Source organism: Aotus nancymaae, unplaced genomic scaffold (assembly GCF_030222135.1).
Source record: "Aotus nancymaae isolate 86718 unplaced genomic scaffold, 86718_ANA_hifiasm-v0.15.2.pri h1tg000011l, whole genome shotgun sequence".
Taxonomy (NCBI): Eukaryota; Metazoa; Chordata; class Mammalia; order Primates; family Aotidae; genus Aotus; species Aotus nancymaae.
Genome location: NW_026988422.1, coordinates 64,628,941 through 64,649,772, shown reverse-complemented (window position 1 = coordinate 64,649,772; position 20,832 = coordinate 64,628,941). Strand labels below are relative to the sequence as shown.

General features: G+C 35.9%; 1 protein-coding gene and 1 pseudogene across 1 annotated transcript in view; both read right to left on the bottom strand.

Annotated features, from left to right (window-relative positions):
• Nucleotides 1-20,832, bottom strand: part of TSHR (thyroid stimulating hormone receptor) — a 160,722-nt gene that overhangs the window by 78,639 nt on the left and 61,251 nt on the right. The window lies entirely within an intron of this gene.
• LOC105734089 (nicotinamide/nicotinic acid mononucleotide adenylyltransferase 1-like) lies at nt 6,806-7,670 on the bottom strand (annotated as a pseudogene).

Genomic DNA, 20,832 nt, shown 5'->3' with positions numbered 1-20,832 from the left:
GGAATTTCTCTATGTTTTATTCTAGTAATTTTATCATTTGGGTTGATTTAAGCTTTTAGTCAATATTGAGTTGATTTTTGTAAATGATGAGAGATGGTGTCTAGTTTGATTCTTCTGCATGTGGATATCCAGTTTTCCCAGCACTGTTTTTTGAAGAAACTATTCTTTCCCCATTGTGTGTTCATGGCATGTTTGTTGAAAAGCAATTGGCTTTAAGTGCCTGGATTTATGTCTCTTTTAATGTTAGTATCATGCTGTTTTGATTACTATAGTTTTGCAGTTTACCTTGGAGTCAGCTAGTGTGATGCCTTCAGCTTTGTTCTTTTACTGAGAATTATTTTGGCTATTCAGGATGTTTTTTGCTTCCATATGAATAGGATTGTTTTTTCTATTTCTTTGAAAAATGCCATTGGTATTTTGATAAGGATTTCATTGAATCTGTAGATCCTTTGGGGGTAGTATGGACATTTTAATATTAATTATTCTAATCAATGAACTCACAATATCTTTATCTATTTATTTGTGTCCTCTTCAATTTCATCATCAACATTTTATAATTTCCATTGTAGAATTTTTCCACCTTCTTGGTTAAATTTATTCCTAAGTATCTTTTTTCTTGTAACTATTGTAAATGGGATTGCTTTTTTGGTTTATTTTTCAGATAGTTTGTCATTGGCATATAGAAGTGCTACTGATTTTTATATGTTGATTTTGTATCCTGCAGATTTACTAAATTTATTAGTTTTAATAATTTTGTGGTGGATTCTTTAGGTTTTTTTTATATTTAAGATTATGTTATGTGAAAACAGAGACAGTTTGATTTCCTTCTTTTCCATTTAGATATCCTTTATTTCTTTCTCTTGTCTAATTGCTCTGGGTAAAACTTTAACTACTATGTTGAATGAAGGTGTTGAAAGTGGGCATGGTTGTCTTGTTCCAGATCTTAGAGGAGAAGCTTTTAACTTTTCCATGTTCAGTGTGAAGTTAGCTATGGAATGATCATATTTGGCCTTTATCGTGTTAAGGTATGCTGCTTCTCTCCTAATTTGTTGAGAGATTTTATCCTGAAGGAATGTTAAATTTTATCATATGCTTTTTCTGCATCCATTTTGTCATTGATTTTATTAATGTGATGTATCATGCTTATTGATTTGCCTATGGTGAATCATCCTTCCATCGCCCAGTTGATCATGGTGAACTATCTTTTTAATTTGCTGTTGAATTTGGTTTGCTTGTATTTTGTTGAAGATTTTTGCATCTACATTCATCAGGGAGATAGCCTGTAGTTACCTTTCTTTGTTGTGTCCTTGTCTTGTTTTTTGTATCAGGGTAATGCTGGCTTTATGGAATGAATTTAGATGAATTATTTCCTCTTCAATTTTTTGGAAGAGTTTGAAAAGAATTGGTATTAATTATCCTTTAAATATTCAGTAGAATTCAGCAAGGAAACCATCAGGTCCTGAGCTTTTCATCGATTGGAAACTTTTTATTATTGACTGAATCTTGTTACTCATTATTGGTCTGTTCACATTTTCTGTTATCAATTTTAGTAGGTTACATGGGTCTAGGAATTTAACCATTTCTTCTCGATTTTCTAATTTATTGTTTATAATTGTTTCTTATGATTCTCTGTATTTCTGTGGTATCAGGTGTAATGTCTTCTTTTTAACCTCTGATTTTATTTATTTGTGTCTTCTCTTTTTTTTCTTTGTCTAGGTAAAAAGTTTGTCAATTTAGTTTATCTTTTAAAAACTTTTTTTTGTTTCATTTATGTTTTGTATTTTTTAGTTTCTATTTCACTTATTTCTGCTCTGATCTTTATTATTCCCTTCCTTCCTAATTTTAAGTTTAGTTTGTTTTTGTTTTTTCCTTTTTTTAGTTCCTTGAGGTACAATGTTAGGTTGTTTATTTGATATCTTTCAATTTTTTGGATGTAGGCATTTATTGCCATAAACCTCACTCTTAGAACTGCTTTTGCTATATCCCATAGATTGAGGTATGTTGTGTTTCCATTTTCATTTGTTTCAAGAAATTTTGAATTTTCCTTTTAAATGTTTTGATTGGCCATTGGTTGTTCCAGGAACATGTTGTTTAATTTCCATGTATTTGCATGGTTTCCAAAATTCTTCCTGTTATCAACTTCTAGTTTTATTTCATTGTGATCAGAAAAATACTTAATATGCTTTTGATTTTTAAAAATTTGTTGAGAATTGTTTTGTGGCCTAACATATAATCTATCCTGGAGAAAATTCCATGTGCTTTTGAGAAAAATCTGTATTCTGTAGCTGGTGGGTGAAATGTTCTACAAATGTCTGTTAGGTCTGTTTGGTCTAGAGTGCAGTATAAATCCAGTGGTTTTTGTTGTTGTTGATTATTGATTTTCTGTCTGGATAATCTATCCATTGCTGAAGGTAGGGTGTTGAAGTTTCCTACTATAATAGTATTGCAGTCTATATCACTCTTTAGATGTTATAATATTTGCTTTATAGAGTTGAATGCCCCAGTGTTGGGTGCATATCTATTTAGAATTGTTAAAATCTGTTACTGAATTGACCCGTTTATTATAGAATTACCTTCTTTGTCTCCTCTTTCAATTTTTGACTTATCTGTTATCTAAGTATAGCTACTCTTGTAGTCTTTTGGTTTCCATTTGCATTGAATATCATTTTTCATCCCTTCATTTTTGGTCTACGTGTGTCCTTATAGGTAAAGTAAATCTCTTGTAGGTAGCAGATAGTTGGTTTCATTTTCTACCCATTCAGCCACTCTATGAAAAATTTAATTCATTTACCTTTAAGGTTATTATTGATAGGTAAGAATTTACTCTTGTCATTTTGTTAAATCATTTTCTGGTTGTTTTGTATTTCCTTTGTTTCTGTTTTCCTCTCTTATAGTTTGCCTGTATGGTTTGGTGATTTTTTTGTAGTGATAAGCTTTGATTTTTAAAAAAAATCTTTTTCACTTGTGTATCTGCTGTAATATTTTTCTTTGTGGCTACCATGGGGCTTACATTTTAAAAATTATGTAGTTATAATAGACAATTTAAGTTGATAATAACTTAACTTTGGCTTCATACAAATATAATATTCTAGACTTACCTTCTCCCCTCAACATTTATTTTTTATTTTTACATTATTATTATTATTTTTTTTTCTGAGACAGAGTTTTGCTCTTGTTACCCAGGCTGGAGTGCAATGGTGCGATCTCGGCTCACTGCAACCTCTGCCTCCTGGGTTCAGGCAAGTCTCCTGCCTCAGCCTCCTGAGTAGCTGGGACTGCAGGCACACACCACCACAACCAGCTAATTTTTGTATTTTTAGTAGAGATGGGGTTTCATCATTTTAGCCAGACTGGTCTCAAACTCCTGACCTCAGGTGATCCACCTACCTTGGCCTCCCAGAGTGCTGGGATTACAGGTGTGAGCCACCATGCCTAGCCTCCCCGACCCCAAAATTTATAACTTTGTTGATTACCTTATATCTTTTCATATTGTGTACATGTTTTAACAACTCGTTGTAGCTATAGTAATCATTGACCATTTTGACTTTTAATCTTCAAACTAGAAAACTGAAAGTTTATATACTACCATTACAGTAATGGAGTATTCTAAATTTGATAATAAATTTACTCCTACCAATAAAATTATACTTTCTTTTTTTTCCATGCTAGTAATTATTTTCCTATTGCTTTCAGTTGAAGCATTCTCTCTAGCATTTCTTATATGGCTGATCTAGCAGTGATGGATTCCCTCAGCTTTCTCTTGCCTAGAAACACTATTTCTCCTTCATTTCTGAAATATAAATTTGCTGGGTATAGTATTCCAGGTAGATAGTTTTTCCCCTCTTTAAGCACTTTAAATCTATTATCTGGTTGTCTCCTGGCCTGCATGGTTTTGTTGAGAAATCTGTTGATAGTCTATTGGAGATTCCCTTATACGTAACTTGATTCTCTTCTCTTGCTGCTTTTGGAATTCTGTCTTTAACTTTTGATGGTCTGATTATAATATGCCTTGGAGAGAACCTGTTTGGGTTGAATCTGTTTGGAATCCTTTGTGCTTCATGGAGCTGGATGTACATATCTCTTCAAAGACTTGAGATGATTTCAACTATTCTTTTATGAAGTAACTTTTCTCTGTCTCTCTTCATCTTTTGTCCCTATGGAAATCCCATAATGCAGATATTTATTTGCTTAATTGGTGTCCCAGAAGTCCAGGTGGCTTTGGTTGCTCTTTTTATCCTTTTTTCTTTTTGTTCTCTGACTAGGTTATTTGAAAAGACCTGTCTTTAAGTTCACAGATTTTTGTCTTCTGCATAATTTAGTCTGCTGTTGAAGCTCTGAATTGTATTTCTTCATTTTTTTATTTAAATTTTTCAGCTCCAAGATTTTTGTTTGGTTCTTTTTCTTTTTCTTTTTTTTAAATTTTTTTGACACTACCACAAAGGCTCTCCATTCATCTGAATGAAGATGCCAATAAAGGACTTTTATTGCAGGTTTGTTTGTTGCATTCAAATTACACAGTGGAAGGGGTAAAGTGTGCAACATATAAAAACCTCAGCATCAAACAAACAAGCAAAACAAAACACCAGCATTACACATTTCCTCTAAATTCACAGTACGACAGCCAATTATGGAAATGATGTGGTAGGGAATAAACAATGGCATATTTTCTTCACATCATACATTTATATTTATTCCCCTGTGAAGTTCATTGTTCTAATTTCTGTTATTCAAAGGGGAAGTTCTATCCTTGAGGACACCCAGAATATGTTATTACATGGTGGCATTAGCAGCATCCTTGGCATTGGAAGAATAAGCCAAGCAGCTTATTCTCTTCACAAAGTTGTTGTTCCATAAATAGTATAACAGTAGAATCATTTCACCATCATCAGATCTGCTTCAAGGGTCACCACATGCCATGTCCAGTGAGGTCCTGAGGTCAGTAGAGTCACAGCTAGGCAGGCAGGGAATGGGCACTTCTAAGGCATGACAGTATGAGAGAAGTTTCCAGCATTGGAACCTTTCTGCAGTTCACACACACTTCAGATAAATTAAGTATAATTTCCTAGAAGAAATAAAAGTTCAATTTGTAAAGCTTCTTCTTGCTCAATCAATACTTTTCAAGGCTGCTTCAACTCTAAACTCCAAGAAGCTAAGGAGGAGAAAAATGACTCTCATCTGTAAGATTTGAGATTCCAGCCTTTTATTCTTGGCAGATGGATCCTGAAACCTGGTAAGTGTCAGGCTTTGCACCCTCCCTCCTTTTGAGAATTGGCCCGATGGCTTTAGTAAGAGTAGGGTGGGAGCTGTAGCACATATATTTGCTTAACTTTATCTAACATCTTTCTTTTTTAAACTGTAGATTCAGATCTGACTATACAATTGCATGTATCTAAGTATATTTTTTCTTTTGCAGTTACAAATACTTCATCTGGGGTGGTGTAAGTATGAAACAGAAATTGCAAAAAGGCAAATTGTTCTATTTTCACTAGAAATATAACTTTGTTCCTGTTTCTATCATAGGACAATTTTCACAAATCTCAAAACTATTCTACAAAAGCTATTTCTGGTCTTTCTGCTTTAGCAATTGGTAAAACTTCCACAAAATTTTAATCAGTAGAAAACCATTTAACAAGCATGTGTCTTAAACATCAATCTATGACTAATTATTTGAGAATACTACTTTGGGTAAACTTCATACAAAAGGACAAGAAGAAAAAAGTATGAGAAAACAGATTTTTCTGCTTAAATTTATAAATGACAGATTCACAGTGGATTAGACAGAAACAGCAGGGCTCTTCAGAAACTTCAGAGTTTTTAAAAATGAGTTCTCACTATTTTGCCTAGGCTGGTCTCAAACTTCTGGGCTCAAGCGATCCTTCTGCTCCAGCCTCTCAAGTAGATGGGACTGCAGAGCATGCACCATTGCACCCCACTCAGGTCTTCTGATTAAGCTCTCAATAAAGGCTAAGAGCATTCAGACATAAAATCCTTGAATAGACTCCTCATTCTCTGTGGCTCTCTCAATTCAAGGTAGCATGATGTCATCTCTGAAGCTGTGCCTTAAGATAAAGAGAGGGCAGATGGCCAAGGCTAGAGCATGATCCACAAGGCAAAGTGAATATATACAAAGTATAAGGCAGGAGCTCTCTGCCTCTGGTGGGCATCAGAAACACCTGCGTACCTTTCTAAATGTATGAGGGCTTGGACTTCACTCCCTACTTCCAAAGATGGAGCTTCAGGCAGACAGTTCTTGCCAAACTTTAGTTGGCAATTGTGATGTGTGCCACAGAGAACAAACTGTTGGTACAATGTTTCTGCCATGTGTATGCACAACCTTTATTTTGTGTAACTGGAGATAATTTATGAATGGTGCATTTTATAGGCTCACCACTGTAAGAATTCATTCATCTATGCTGGCTGTAGAACCTGCAGCAGGTATGCACAAAATGTCAATTTTCTTCAAAACCTAAGTTAGATTTTAAATGAACTTTTGCTTTTCACACTTTGCTTCTTTTATGTGGTAGAGCTAGGCTGTACTTTTTGACTTCTTATTTGTAGCTAGTTTCACTGAAAATTCTTCTGGTTTTAGTGTGCTGCTAATCTCTTGTTTTAAAGATAAAGAGATTTATACTTTTTTTTTTTTAAAAAACGATATGAAAAAAGTCATCTTAGCAACTTCTGATAAAAAGAAAAAAGCCCCCTAATTTTAACTTACCACTGATTTTTACTAAACTTTTAAGCTTTAGTTTATGCAACAGGATCGCACTTTCTTTTCCCAGTTACTAACATCCAGATTGCAAATCCCTCAGAGGGAAGTGCAAAACATCATGCTGTAGAATTTCCATGACTTAGCTTCTGTAGTGTTTCTCTGTAAAGGGGCCAGGATGACCCCAACATTCCTGTCTTCATTCTTGGAGCTGTACAAATTATGCTTTTCAATGTATTCTTGGACAAGATCTAATACCAAGTAGTGAATGCTCTGGCCCCTTCTGAAGGCTCTCTGGATTTTTGTGGATGAGATATCATTAGTGATCCATTCATTCACCACATGAATGTTGCTCCAATGTTTCCATAGCACATCAGATTCAGCATCTCCAGCTTGAGTAATACATATGAGCCCATAATGTCACGGGCCATGATTTGGATGATGTCTTCACTTTTCCACAAATTGGAAACACCAAAGGACTCCAGTAAATCTGCCCACACAGGAGCTTGACCTTTGGCGCACCTTTTGTTTTTGGCTCTAAGGATTTCTTTTTACTAGAATCTTGTCTTTGTTCAGCTCACAGAATTCCTCTTCTGTCCAGGCCTTTCTAGTGTAGGTGAGTTCTGCAGGTGATCACAGTTACTAGCCTTCAATTCCTATCGATGGTGTCTCAGCACCTTAATAGTTTCCGCGACTTCTGAAGACTTTTCCATGTATCAACTTCCACCGATTTGGAATTCTTGGTGGCAAGTTCTGCCTTGATGACCCAGTGATGGGCAGGAATGAGTCCTTTCTTCTTGCATGCATCACCAGCAGGAGAGATTATGCCTTTGCCAACTCTATGTCTCCCTGTTCAATTCGTGTAGTCCTTGGCCAGCTCAAACAACCTGAGGTGTATGTTGGTGATAGGACTGAAGGAGCCACAAGCAAGGAGAATCACTTCAGTCTCCTATGAATTTTCCATGGTAAGAACTTGAATTTGTTGATCTAAATGGAAAATTGTGACACCTCCCTTGTTTTTACAAAGAAAATTCTTTGAATTTGAAGTGTCTTGCAAGGTAGGCTATTGGAACAATTTCAACTAGTGTGTCAACAGTCTTCTCTAAGGTGGGCTAGAAAAATGGTTTCATATCCAAATGGTAACTCTTTTCCATGCTTCTGCATTTGACACCTTCCCTCAAGGCACGTCCAGATGTAGTTTTCCTCAAAGACCCTCTTGGCCTCGCTAGGAAAACCCTCAGAAAGGCTGTGGTAGAAGTAGCTGAGGGAGAAAATACCCCGACTCGTGACATCTCAGGCTGCTCAAGTGGAAGTTTGTTTGGTTCTTTTTATTGATATCTATCTCTTGGTTCAATTTCTCATACAGATTATAAATTATTTTCCCAATGTATTTGACATGTCCATCTGTGCTCTCTTTATCTTTCTGAGTACCCTTAAGATTCATAATTTTCTATTTCTTTGTGTTAAGTTACTGGAGAATCGCTGTGCTTATTTGGCAGTGTCATGTTTCTTGTATCCCTCTGTTGATATCTGTGCGTCTGGTGGAAGAGCTGCCTCTTCCAATTTTATATGGTAGCTTCCAGAGGGAAAGACTTTCAAGTGAACCTGTGTCCTAGGGAGTCATATGGGTAGAGTGCATTGGCTTTCATTCCGGGTGGGGACGGTAGTGTAGTCTCTCTGAAATTTCTGTAGTCAATGTCAGTGATGCTTTTAAGTGCCTCTGTGACTTAGGCTGCTAGGGTTTGTGTGGCTAGTTTACTGGCTCTGGCACTGGTTCCCTGTGGGCAAAGTGCCAGGCTGGTTCATGCAAGGGAGCATGGGATAGATCCACTGGTTCTGTGGTTGCTCTTCTGGGGCAGGGTGCTAAGCTAGTTTGCACATGAAGGGATCACAGGGTTAATACCTACTTTTAAAATCTGAAACAAGACATCCTAATGGTGTTCTATAGTACCAAAGTGCAAATAAATAAGAAACAACATACATTTGCCCTGAAAATATATTTATTTGTTCAAGTTAAAGCCTCATTTTTTTTCTAAATATTAAACAATAATTCACAGACAATACACAATATTTTTACCATGCCTCCAATTATTATTCAATTAAAATTAAGTTTTTCCATAAACTTCTTTATCAAAATATAAACAAAAATACCTAGTCAGAGCCTAGGGTCACGCTGTCTCCTATATGTGTAGTTCCTCCTAATATATAACGGTAGGGTCACAAACTGGATTATGATTTCATCCCAAGAGTAGGAGGGTAGCATGGAAGAAACCCCTGCTCTTCTAAGCATAATACTGCGTATGTCACCAACAGGTCAGCTTTCATCTCCCCTTGGCCTGGTGCAAGAGGGTGAATGGGTTTATAAGAACTAGGGTTTATGCAGATCATAAAGGGATATTCAAGTCTATGGAAGGAAACCCCAGAGATTTCCTGCTTGTTTTATTAACTGAGGCAACCAGTCAAAGCATCCTAGTTCCCGTTATACCTCAGCTTTTACAGAGAGGTCTGAAGTCTTACCATGTTGTAATTTTATATGTAAAAGGCATTAAAACATGGGACATACCCTGGAAAATCTCCAATATAACGGAAAAATGTCATGACCAAAAAGGAACATTTGCTCCTTGTAAGCTGTATTCAGAATGCATTTCCTACTGACAAGCTTGTTGATTAAAATAAAAATAAAGCCACATACACATTTTCTCCTAACAATCCTCTCAATTAAAAAAATAGTAAAAGAAGCTACATGATTTTCCAGTTTGAATGAAAAAGATTAAGTGGATAAGAAGTCCAAATGCATCTGTATCTGGGAGGTCATACTCAATTTCATTCAGCATCATCAAAAACACTCTTCAGTGAAGTCTATCTGATTTAGAAAAGTTTGTTTCATAAAATGAAAGACCACAGGTAAGATAATTTAATTAGCATTTATTTCCCTGCCTGATTTTTAAAAGGTGCTTGTATTTGTCTTAATTCATCAAGAGAGAGAGAAAAGGATTGATACTCAAATATTTCATCCCATATAATCATTCAACTAGAATTTACTTTAAAATTCAAGCCAAAATTTCAGATTTTTAAAGAAAATATATTTCAATGTAATAACCTTGAGTTCAATATTTGAGGTAAAAAATGGATTTCACCAAAAGCAATACAATTTTTGCTTGAAATTAAGTGAAGGATCAGTTTTCTGTGGTCTTTTAAGCCAAGAGACAAGGAAAAAAAATGAACTTGGTTCATTTTTTCAATTCTGTTTTAGTATCAGAGAGCAGGCAATTGAAAGTTCTTTGCGAAAGTAATTTCTTTGTTTTCCCTAAGGACTCTCTAATGTTCATACTGGAACATCAGTGACCTTATTTTTACCAACGTTGTATCAGCCACCATCAACTTCCTTCTGTGCTGCAATAACTATGGTCCAGTAACTGTAGGTCCTAAGTTTCTAGAGCCTATCAACACAATTTCTTAAACATCAAGAGCCTGGCAGTTATGACAAAAGAGGCTTTGTGCAGAACTCTCACTGAACCCATCATAATTCCTAGCACATCCATCCCATACTGTAGTCCAAGGTGCAGTGTTAAGTAATTACACAATATAAATTATTTTGAGGCAGTTCTAGTGAATTATTTTTATAGTGCTGAGGCTTGGAAATTCCAGACAATGTTGGGCAGTCTCAACAAACTATGTAATAGACAACTGGCAAGGATGCAGAATCCATGGGTATATTTTTTTAAGAAAGGCCAAGTTATTATTTCACCCTCTTTTCTTCAGAAAAAAATGTCAAATGCTTTGATTAACTGATAGGTCACCAGGTAGTCTTAAGAACAGTTTCCCAGAATGGCTCACACTCCTTTCTACCATACTGTACAGAAAATTTTTATTTCCATAAAGTAAGCATGAAGAACTAGGTTGATTTGGTTTTTTTCTCATTAACACATTTTAAAACTGAAAATCAAGTCACATGTATTTTTACTTATTTTCTCTCCATTATAAATAAACTGCTGAGGGTGCAGATACAGAACTGTAACAATCCAAATCAGGATAGCTCTCTTTTCGCTCTCCTTCCCTGTCTCCCTCTTTTCTCCCAGTCTCCCTTCACTATAATGCTATTTGGTCTGAACTCCTAGGGTATGAAATACAGATGAGAAACTAATATATATAATCCTCAAAAGTAAATCACAGAACAGTTTTATAACACTGAGTTAAATAAGATGAAGAAGGGAAAATATGTCCTCATAATAATAATGAAAAAAAAAAAACCCCAAAGACTCCTATTGGTGAAATAAGGAATGCTTTCTCAAAGATTTTGAAGTAAGTTTTACACAGGAAAAGGGAGTGAAATAACTGGGGAAATCACGATGGCCTTTGTAATGGTTTTTAATTCCTTTAAAGGTTACAGAATGATTCATATTTTCTATTTCTTCATGTGTCAGTTTTGGTAAATTGTATTTTTATAGGAATTTGTCCATTTTGTTAAAATTTCAAATTTAGAGACATAAAGTTAATATCTTTAAATAACATAATTTGAAAATGTCCATAAACTCTGTGATAATAGACATCTTTTTTTATTTCTGATTCTTTTTTTCCTTGATCAACCTTACCAGAGGTTTATCAATTTTATTAGTCGTTTCAAATAATCCATTTTGAGTTTTAAAAAAATTTTCTCAATTAAAAATTATAAAATGTCTGATAATTCATATTCTGAATCTCCTGTGCATTCATTTCTGTTGCTGATGTTTCTCTTAATTTTTTATTACATCATCTTCTCTTCTTATTTGTCTGGTTACTTTTTATTGTGTGCAAGATGTTGTACATAAAAAGTGTTGAAATCATTTGAAGCCTAAAATTATAGTTCCTGGGAGGATTTTCATTTGCTCATGGCAGTTGGTTAGAGGCACTAGCAATCTTATGTTACTGTAATCCAATTAGAGAAACTAAGATGGTTGAAAACTGAACTTCAGTCCCAGGTTTTTTCTCAGCTACCCCTTACTACTAGATGGAGCCCTTTGGGATCCCAACTCAATGTAGGGGATTTATCAGAGATCCCTTCTTGATAGATTTTTTTTTTCTGACTATCTAGCCCTATAGCACTGCCAAACCTCTGCTCAACTCTTCCTTTAATTACCTCCTCTAGAATCACATTCCTAGGATTTACTTTTCTGACTTACCTTTTTCTCCTCTAATTCTTTACTACTGTGAGATAAAAAAAGTTTTTTTTTACCTTGCTTTGCTCATTTTTCTTACCAGGAGTGGTTTATGTGATGTAAACCAACATTCCTGAAAGGATAAGTTCATTACACTTTGTTTTTAATATTTTACCATTGGTCTGTGATTTCTAAGGTCAGTTTTTTATACTATGAAAGGCTTACAATCCACATGAGTTCCTCTAGTAATTTCTTTGTTACTTTGTAAGATACAACTGTCTGTAATATCGTAAGGTCTCCCTTTCTTTAAACAGTACCTATTAATCTCCCACTCTGAATGATGCTTTTAGAATATGTCCAGTTACTTCCATCTTCTTGCTTTTCTTTTCTGCTACACTCATTTTGGTTAGCTGTGTGCTTAATCTTAGATCAGCCTTAAACAATATATTTTAAAAAATTAGAAGATCGGTACTTAAACTACCTCCCATTTTGATTTTCCTCTTACTCCTGATTTTTGTTAGTTATATTATTTTTATAAAGTGATAACTTATTACATTTCTATTCTGTTCTATAAACCCTAATTTCCTGACGTCATTTTAACCTTAGTTTTAAATAAAAATAACTTAATGCTCATAGCTCATCATTTATATCTTGGTTGACCTAGTTGGCTAACAGCTTTTTTAAAGCTCATGTAGGTTTTTTCCCCTACATTTTACACATTTGAAAAAGTTATTGGATATAAGAACAGAATAAATAAGAACAGAAAGAAAGTTATTGGATATAAGAACAGTTATTGGAAAGAACAGAAAAAGTTATTGGATATAAGAACAAGATAAAAAGTTATTGGATATAAGAACAGAATAAATAAAAAAAGTTATTGGATATAAGAACAGAGTAAATATAAATATATACCCAGTGTGTCTGGGTATATAATTTAGGGGTCACACTTTATTTCCCTGAGAACTTGGTGATTTCATTATTCCTAGCACTGAATGTAGAGAAATTTGAAGCTAGCTTAATTCTCTTGCTTTTCAGATAAGATATTTATTCTCTCACCTTTTTTGGATATTCTTGGGTTCTTTATTTTTCTTTGAAGTTCCTTAACTTTACTAGATTATGCATGGATATTAATGAATATGTCGGCTGGAATATTGTGTGTCCTTTAATTCTACAGATTCAAATCTTTTACTTCAGGAGGTTTTTTTGATATAACTGTGGATATTTTTGTTCTCCATTTGTTCTGTTCTTGTCTTTAAAAACAAGAATGCTGAATGTTTCACATATAATTTCTAATAAAAACCCAATGTGTTATACCTGTACAATTTCCTCTTTGTTCTAGATCTCCAATATTTTCCTACTATAAGCTTTATTCTTTCTATTTCATTTTGCTCCATTTTCTAAAGATGTCGTGAATGTTTTGACTTATATTTTCAACATAGGCAACATTGTCATTTACATCAAAGCTTTTATTTCCTTCCTTCCTTCCTTCCTTCCTTCCTTCCTTCCTTCCTTCCTTCCTTCTTCCTCCCTCCCTCCCTTCCTTCTTTCCTTCCTTTCTTTTTTGAGATGGAGTTTCACTCCAGCCAGGCTGGAGTGCAATGGTGGAATCTCAGCTCATTGCAACCTCTGCCTCCTGGGTTCAAGCAATTCTCCTGCCTCAGTCTCCAAAATAGCTGGGATTATAGGTGTCCACTGCCATGCCCAGCTAATTTTTGTATTTTTAGTAGAGACTGGGGTTTCACCATGTTGGCCAGGCTGATCTCGAGCTTCTGACCTCAGGTGATCCACCAGCCTCAGCCTCCCAAAGTACTGAGATTACAGGCATGAGCCACCACGCCTGACCCAAAGCCTTTATTTCTTAGATGCTTTTATTTTGCTCTTTTACTTCTATCCCAAGATCTGCCAAGTAATTTTTAAAAAAAATTTATTATCTTTTTTTAACTTCAGATTTTGTATATTAGCTTTGGAGTCTTAATTCAGAAAGATCACCTTATTCATTAAGTTTTATGAACTCACAGATAACTTTGGTCACAAGTTTTATCTACTCTAGGGCAATAAAAAAATTTTGGTGGTTGTCCTTTATATGATTTTTATTTATTCTGTTGCTTTTCTTCTTTATGTAAATAGGGCTATTTTTACATAAATCCTATGTTAATTCCTTTTTGATAATGAGGGGATTTTTCTCTGGAGGTGACATCATAATGTATGAGAATATGGAAGGGGCAGAGAAGTGCTCTGTGATAGTAGAAAGACTTTTTAGCTCGTAGCAAACACACATACAAGCATGTCAATTGTGTGGTTTAGCTGTAAACTCTCTTTACTCATCCATCCATCATATAAATATTTATTGTGCACCTACTTTGTGCCAGGTACTGCTCTAGGTTTGGAGAATATAGCAATAGATACATCAGAAAAAAGTCTCTGCCTCCATGGAGTTTACATTCAATGGAGAATAAAGATTGACAGCCTCAAGCTGCTTATCATTCAGTTTCTCATCTGGTCTTCCAAACAGATAGTTTCTTGGAGAGTTAGCTTGTCTGCATTTGTTTTCATTTGTCATCACATCCCCTGCAATGGAGGGGTATCTTGTGGGGTTTTAGGAGCTCCTTGGGGCCATCCATCTTGTTCTATCATGTCTTACCTTGATGTGTATCACCTACGTCAAAGAACTCGGCACTGTCATCCTTTGAGCTCCAGTAACCATCTCCTTTCAGTGTCTTCCCTCTCTCTGGTCCAATTTCACTATACTTGCCAGCCTTTCTATGTATATATTATGGTTGACGTTAATGAGATTTTCTAATAATTACAAATGGGAGTGTGTATTGCTAAATTTCCTTGTTGCTTTTGGCTTATTTCCAGAAAGCATTTTAGCGATCAAGATGTCTTTAGTATACTGAAACTAAGTATTTCATCCTTTCACTTTCAAAGTGAGGGAACTCAAGTCCAGAAGGTTCAGTGATTTGTTGAATGTCTCACATACAATTTTTAATAAAAATTTAATCCTAGAACCAAAGTTTCTGGGCTCCTAGTTTAATGTACTGTCTATTATATTTTATTTTTATGTGATATACAAGTATCAAGGAAACAAATCAATATTATAGATTTAGTTAGAAACAGCTTCAGATTTGTCCAAAATCAACTTCCCACCTCTTCTCATGTTAAAAAAAGATAACTACATATTTATACTGATTTACCTATTGGAATAGTTAGGGTTCAAGTCAATCCTTGAATTGCAAGTTTAATTATACACAATTAAGAAAAATAAACATACGGAAATCTGCTTTGGAGATTTGTAACAATTTTTTAAAACTTGCAGTTGAACCACAAGGCCTGAAAATATTTAAAAAAATTTTTTAAAAAGCTAGGTAGACATGACTCTATTTTATCATCTGTTATGGCAAAATACAAATCTATTATAAAAAGTTAAAATTTACTAAAACTTTCAAACACAAATACAGACTGTACATGGTGCCATTCAGTCAAGAGAAATGCGATCAAAGTATTAAATCATTACTGCATAAAATTAACTGTAGTACATACTGTACTACTGCAAAAATTTCATAGCCACCTCTTGTTGCTATTGTGGTATGCTCAGGTGTTGCAAGTATCTGCTTAAAATTTCATGTTACCAATTATCTCTGTAGAAGCACTTTGTGTCTCCAGTAAATTGCATATAACAGTAAAAAGTGACCTCTCATGGTTCTTACATATTTTTCATTGTATTTAGGGAAATATTGTAAACCTTGAATAACACCATGGGATCTATACAAAGTGTCATTAGTGTTGCTGAAAGTGCTCCCAAGAAGTAGAGAAAAATCATGACAAGAAAAAGTTGAATTGCTTGATATTTACTATAGATTGAGGTCTGCAGCTGTGATTGCCTGCTGTTTCAAGATAAATGAATCTAGTATAAGGACCATTGTTTAAAAAGAAAGAAAATTCATGAGGCTGTCACTGCAGCCACACCAGCAGGTATAAAAAGCTTATACTTTTTACAAAATACATTTTATCTCGTATTGAAAATGGAGCTTTTATGTGGGTGCAGAATTGCTATAAAAAAGGCATACCTGGCCGGGTCCAGTGGCTCACGCCTGTAATATCAGCCCTTTGGGAGGCCAAGGGGGTAGATCACAAGGTCAGGAGATCAAGACCATCCTGGCCAACACAGCAAAATCCCGTCTTTACTAAAATACAAAAAATTAGCCAGGCATGATGGTGTATACTTGTAGTCCCAGCTACTTGGGAGGCTGAGGCAGGAGAATTGCTTGAACCTGAAAGGTGGAGGTTGCAGTGAGCCAAGATCACACCACTGCACTCTAGCCTGGCGACAGAGGAAGACTGTCTCAAAAAAAAAAAAGAAAAGAAAAAGAAAAAAAAAAAGAAAGGCATACATAAAGACTATTATTATTTGAAAAAAAATGAAGTCATATAACAAAGCAAAGCAAAAGGAAGATAAAGAAACTAAAGCTGGAGAATTTAATGCCAGCAAAAGATGGTGTCATAGTTTTAGAAAGATGTTTAGTTTTAAAAATGAAAAGATAACAGGAGAATCAGCCTTTGCCGTCCAAGAGGCAGCAGATGAGTTCCCGGGCACCATTAAGAAAATCACTGAGAAGAAAGAACATCTGCCTAAATCGATTTTAATTTTTTAAAATTTTGGGGGTACATAGTAGGTGTACCAAATAGTTTTTTAATGCAAATAAAGGTGCCCTATTCTGAAAAAAAAATTCCATGAAGGACATTTATTAGTAAGAAAAAGAAGTGAACACCAGGATTGAAGGCAGGAAGAGATGGGCTACCTCTATGGTTTTTGGCAAATGCAGTTAGGTTTATGATAAGGACTGCCCTTATCTATAAAGCAGCTAACCCCGGAGCCTTGAAAGGAAAAGTTAAACATCACCTGCCAATCTATTGGTTCTACAGGAAGGCCTGCACAATGAGAACCCTTTTTCTAGATTGACTCCATTTTATGCTTTGTCCCTCAAGTCAGAAAGTACCTTGATGGTAAAAGATTGCCATTTAAGATTCTTTTGATATTGAACGATGCCCCTGGCCACCCAGAACTCTATGAATTAAACACTGAAGGTGCTAAAGTGGTCTACTTGTCCCCAAACACACGTCTTTAATTTACTCTCTATATCAGGGTCCTAAGGCTCATTAAACACAGTACCCTGGCAAGGATTATCAACACTGCGTGAGAGAACCCTGATGGTATGATTTGGCTGTGTCTTCACCAAAATCTCACCTTGAATTCCCATGTGTTGGGACTCAGTGGGAGGTAATTGAATGATGGGGGTAGGTCTTTCCCATGTTGTTCTCATGATAGCGAATCAGTCTCACAAGATCTGATGGTTTTAAAAATAAAAGTTTCCCTGCACAAGCTCTCTTTGTCTGCCATCATCCATGTAAGACGTGACTTGCTCCTTGTTGCCTTCCACCATGATTGTGAGGCTTCCCCAGCCACATGGAACTGTAAGTCTATTAAGGTTTTTTCTTTTGTAAATTGCCTAGTCTTGGGTATGTCTTTATCAGCAGCATGAAAACAGACTAGTATACTTGATAAAGAGAACATCATGAAAGTATAGAAGGACTACATCATTGAATATGCTATCATGGTTACAGAAAAAGCTGTGAAAACCATCAAGCCAAAAACGATACATTCCTGCTGAAGAAAACCTTGTCCAAACAAATTGTGCATGACTTCACAAGATTTACGACAGAGCCAATTAAGAAAATCATAAAAGAGATTATGAGTATGGCAAAAAACAAAAAAATAGGAGAGGAATGTGTGAAGAATGTCAAGATAGGGATGTTGGAGAAATTCAAGAAATAATAGACACACCAGAGGAATTAACAGATGACTTGATGGAGATGAGTGCTTCCAAACCAGTGCCAGATGATGATGAAGAAGTTATAGAAGAAACAGTGCCAGAAAATAAATTAACATTAGACAATCTGGCAGAAGGGTTCTGAGTATTCAAGATTGCTTTATGCCATGGAACCTTCTGTGATATGGTCACTGAAACTAAAGTAAATGGTGGAAGGATTGGTGCTATATAGAAACATTTTTAGGGAAATGCAAAAGCAAAAAAGTCAGACAAATTACAATTTTTTTGTAGAGTTACACCAATTGTATCTGTCTCTGCTACCTCCCCTTCCACCTCCTCTACCTCTTCTGCCTCTGCTACCCCTGAGACAGCAAGGTTAATCCCTCTTCTTTCTCCTTCTTCTCAGCCTACTCAATGTGAAGACAACAAGGATGAAGGTCTTTGCAATGATCCATTTCCACTTAATGAATAGTAAATGTATTTTCTCTTCCTTTTCTTTATAACATTTCTTTTCTCTGTCTCATTTTATTGTAAGAATACACTGTATAATACATATAACACACAAAATATGTATTAATTGACTATTTATGTTACTGGCAAGGCTTCTGGTTAACAGTAGGCTGCTAGTAGTTAAATTTGTGGGAAGCCAAAAGTTTATGTGAATTTTTAGCTGCAAGAGCAGTCGGCACCCCTAACCCCTGCATTGTTCAAAGGTCACGTGTGTGTGTGTATGTGTAGGTCTCTCCCTTTCTCTCTAGAGATAGTAGACTAATAGATCCCAGGATTGATCTATATATCATTTATCTATCTATCTATCTATCTATCTACCTATCTATGTCTGCAGAGATTTATTATAGGGAATTAACTCACATAATTTTGGTGGTGGAGAAGTCTCAAAATCTGCACTCAGCAAGCTAGAGACAAAGAAGAAACAATGGTGTGAGTTGCAGTCTGAAAGCCAGTAGGCTTGAGACCTCCAAAGGGCTGATGTTTAGTTTGAGTCAGAAGACAGAAAAAGACTGATGTCTCAGATCGCGCAGTCAGGCAGGAAGAGTTTCCCTTTCCATTTGTAGCCTATTCAGGTCAATCTGCTTTACTCAGTGTCTTAGTCAATTGAGCTGCTATAACAGAATACCTTAAACTGGGTAATTTATGGACAATAGAAATGTATTTCTCACTTTCTAAAAGCTGGGAAGCCCAAGATCAAGGCAACAAGAGATCTCCACATACGCACAGCAAATTCAGTTTCGGGTGAGGACTCGCTCTTTTGTGCCTTCTAGCTGTGTCCTTAGATAGCAGGAGGGGCACATAGGCTTCTTGTGCTCTTTTCTAAGGGCAGTAATCTCCTTAATAACTTCATTAATGAGGGCTCCACCCTCATGGCCCAATCATCTCCCAAATGCCCCACATCTTAATACCACCATATTAAGGGTTAGTTTCAATATATGAATTTTGGGAAGAGGAGGACACAAACATTCAGATCATAGCACTCAGTCTGCTAATGCAAATGTTAATCTCATTGAAGACAACCCCTTAGCCACACCCACAATACTCTGACCAAGTATCTGGACACTCTGTGGCACACAACACAAGTTGACACATAAAATTATCATGCCCACAGTAATTACTGTAATTTTAAAGCCTACTTTCAGGTCCATGCATTGGATGCCATATGCTAACTATTGAGTAATGTCAGTTGTTGATAACTGAGGTTGTAAACTCTGAAAAGAATAAAAGTAGGTCATGGCTGAAAGTGCAGACACGTATTTACTGATACTGTTACCTATAAAATTTCTTTTTTATCATGACTCAGATCATACATTTCACATATTTAAAAGTATGCTGAGTGGTTTCAATGTGCTCTAAGAAATGTCGTAAAAATAAAGAATTGATCTAAAACATTTTAAATTTATACGTTTCTTTCCAGAGTTGTAAAGCAATACATGTAATTAAACAATGTCCATTAATGTAATGTAGAATCAGGGTCTCAGTTATCTAACAACAAACCTACCGTGCAATATAGTTTCCTTGGGGTAAAAGAACATGATTTACCTCGCTTTACTCTCCTTTCCCTGCTTCCTATCCTCTCTTCTCCTTCTTAAACCGTTCCTTTCTCCCTTTTCCTAATACAAGCAGATTTGGAGAAAACAAATACGGAACAAACCCAGAATCTTTTTTCCCCTTATCCTAGTGATGAAGATGAGCAGGTAAAACATCTAACCAGTGTAAGATGGTGTAATGAGCTCTTCAGTGGAATAGTAATTAATTAGGGTGATAGTAGAGTTTACAGGGGAGGGAACACTGAAGCTGAGCCTCGGTGGTTGACTCATCAGCAAAGTGGCACATTCTAAGCAGTGGTTCTCAGTTTCTTTGGTACCAGGGACCAGTTTCATGGAAGACAATTTTCCACAGGGTTGGGGGGATGGTTCTGGGATGATTCAAGCATATTACATTGAGTGCATTTTATTTCTATTATGATTGCATGGTAATATGTAATGAAATAATTAAGCAACTCACCATAACGTAGAGTCAGCAGGATCCCTGAGCTTGTTTTCCTACAACTAGATGGTCCCATCTGTGGGTGATGGGAGACAGTGATACCTGAAGTGTGTCGCTTGTGTCCAGTCTATTCTGTAGTATCCTTTTGGTTGCTGTCACAGCAGAAAACCCTGCTTCACAAAGATAGGATGCTGGAAACGGAAGCAGGCTTTCCAGTGCTTTTGTGGCAACCACAGAATACTCTGCCTTGACTTCAACCCAGAACGTAGGGAGATTTGAGATTGTTTCAAACATACCTTTAAGGATACCAGATGCAGCTGTACAATTGAAGCACATCAACTCACTTGCCACTATAAAGCCTGCCACCAGATACATCTTATTTGTCACTTGCCACTCACTTTTAGGGTTTTTGATATGAGTCTCTAAGCAATAGATTTATTATGGTCTCTGCATTCAGACCTCTCTGCCAGTGTTAATTTGTGTTTGCAGCAGCTCCCGAGTGCTAGCATCACTGCCTCAGTTCCACGTCAGATCATCAGGTATTGGATTCTCATAAGGAACACACAGTCTAGATCCCTTGCATGTGCAGTTCACAATTGGGTTCCTGTCCCTATGAGAATCTAATGCCACTGCTGATATGACAGGAGGCAGGGCTCAGGTAGTA